This window comes from Aricia agestis, chromosome 6 (assembly GCF_905147365.1).
Source record: "Aricia agestis chromosome 6, ilAriAges1.1, whole genome shotgun sequence".
In the NCBI taxonomy this organism is placed as follows: Eukaryota; Metazoa; Arthropoda; class Insecta; order Lepidoptera; family Lycaenidae; genus Aricia; species Aricia agestis.
The window spans coordinates 20,461,821-20,464,257 of NC_056411.1; the positions used below are offsets into that span (position 1 = coordinate 20,461,821).

At 30.2% G+C, this 2,437-nt stretch overlaps 1 long non-coding RNA gene across 1 annotated transcript; it reads right to left on the minus strand.

Annotated features, from left to right (window-relative positions):
- Positions 1-369: 369 nt before the first annotated feature.
- On the minus strand, positions 370-1,968 carry LOC121728199. The gene is made up of 3 exons (XR_006035763.1): positions 1,895-1,968; positions 1,453-1,456; positions 370-380 (listed from the first exon to the last, which is right to left on the minus strand). It is a non-coding gene; the product is annotated as an uncharacterized LOC121728199 (long non-coding RNA).
- Positions 1,969-2,437: the final 469 nt, after the last annotated feature.

Consider the following 2,437-nt stretch of genomic DNA (forward strand, 5'->3'; position numbering starts at 1 on the left):
TGAAGCAGCCCGTGAAACAGCTCGGTTGGCAATGCAGAATCGTCGAGCGAACAACAGAAGTCAACAAATAGATAATTTGGGAATTGGGAAGGGAATAGTTGAGGGTAGGGAAGGGAATAGGGTAGGGGTAAGGGGATTGGGCCTCCGGTAAACTCACTCACTCGGCGAAACACAGCGCAAGCGCTGTTTCACGCCGGTTTTCTGTGAGTTTACTATGATGATAACTATGATTTTCACCTAAACCATTTAATCTATTTTGATGAAATTTGGCATGGAGCTATACTCATTTTAATCATGGTTAAATCGTCAAGACAGGACAACGTCTGTCGGGTCAGCTAGTTATTTATATAAATGACTTGCCGAAATTTATAACTCACAACCTCACACTCTTTGCTGATGATATATCTATTATTATAAAATTCTTGAATGAGCTCACATATAATTTAGAAATAAACCGAGTATTAAATGACGTAATCGAATGGTTGAACTACAATAATTTAAAGGTAAATCTAAAAAAAACAACATACATGCAATTTTATAGTAAGAAAGGCAAAGCAAAAGACCTGTGTGTAAAATATGACAACTCAGTATTAAAAGAGGCTAAGACTGTGAACTTCTTGGGTATAACCATTGACAATAATTTATCATGGCAGGCACATATTGACAAAACCTGCAAAAAAATAAACAAGTACGTATATCTTCTTCGATCCCTTCACAAAACTGCAACTGCAGAAACTGCGTTAATGGCTTACCATGCGTTTGTCATGTCAGCTCTTAGATATGGCATAATAATATGGGGCAACTCTGTAGACATATCTCGACTATTTATTGGACAGAAAAAGTGTATCCGAGCCTTATGTGGAGTTCACCCTATGGAATCATGTCGCCCTCTTTTTAAAAAGTTAAATATCCTCACACTGCCATGTTTATACATATATGAGATAAGCATATTTGTCAAAAAAACATATCTCAGAATATTATACAAAAAAGTCCCAGTTTCTAAATAGAAATACTAGGTATCCAAACCAGTTAGTTCTACCAAACTCAAAAACAACATTAGCCAGTAAAGGATGTTATAATATGTCAATCAAAATTTATAATAAACTAGCTGTCCCGGCAAACGTTGTTTTGCCATAAAATTATTTTCCCTATTTTCCTGCTTTTCTCTTGAAGGTTTTTCTGATTTTTTTTTGAAAAACTATTTAATTGGCTGGCAGAGAAATGTTTTTATTCCCTAAATGAATTCATTATATAATTATTGACTGACATATTATTTATAATTTTATTTAATATTCTATTGACATTTTCTTATCTTAATATCTTACTCGACATCAAAATTGTGTATTAGTGTTGACTTATAAATAATTAATCCTTTATAACTTAATCCAATGACTTTATTCTAACTGTAATTGACATGTTCTAAAATTGTATATTTTTCTATAGTATTTAGACTTTACTTATCATGGACCAATTGAAATATTTAGCATTAAGTTTACTAATAGGTGTACAATTTATGAAAAAATTAGTGGATAACTCATATTTACCCATGGATAGTCTAGGAAACTTTTTTCTATTGTTATTACTGAATGTGTAGTTATCTTCTAATAAGGCTAATATAGAAAAATGATAATGTTAAATCCCTGTATTAACTAAATATTTATAATAATTTTTGCATGCTTCAAAAGCAGAGTGTTTGATACTGTATATAACTATAAGATCTTTGTAAACAACATTCTTTGCAAATAAATGATGATTATGACACGGACGTAAAAAAAGTAGATTATTATTATGATTATGATTATGCTCAATCAAATTCGATTGCGCCCTGTCCCTTGATCATCTAAGGCTAGGGCATTTATTTATTTATTTATTTATTTACTTCTTCAAATCTTACATCTAATTACAATTTTATATTATGATATGCCTAAAAACTCTTGTCGAGTTTGTCTAGACATAACGTTCTCAACTACTTGTAACTATAACTGAACTAATAACAAATGAATGTAAATTATTACATAATTGTAACCATTCGAGTTAATTTGCATCGAGCGGGCAGATGGGACTTCATAACTGATAAAACCATTCATGTTCGCTGCGCGCTTGGTGCGTAAATACCTACCTTAATCATTAATGAGTAAACAAGTTACAACTTACAACATTATACAGGGTGTTTTGATATTACACTATTTAATGATTGAGTTTAATTACAAATATTATTAAAGTGTATAATTAAGTACAAATACTATTAAATTGTCCTTCAAGTTTATCAAAATAATATGTTTTTAATACATGTTTAATATTTTTTTTAGTAATTTTCTTTTTAGTATATTCAGGTAAATTGGTAATTAAGTGTGGTATTATAATATAATAGGAGGTTCTTTTGCCATATTCATTATTAAATTTCGGTGTACATAGTTTTTTTAATGCTTATATTATT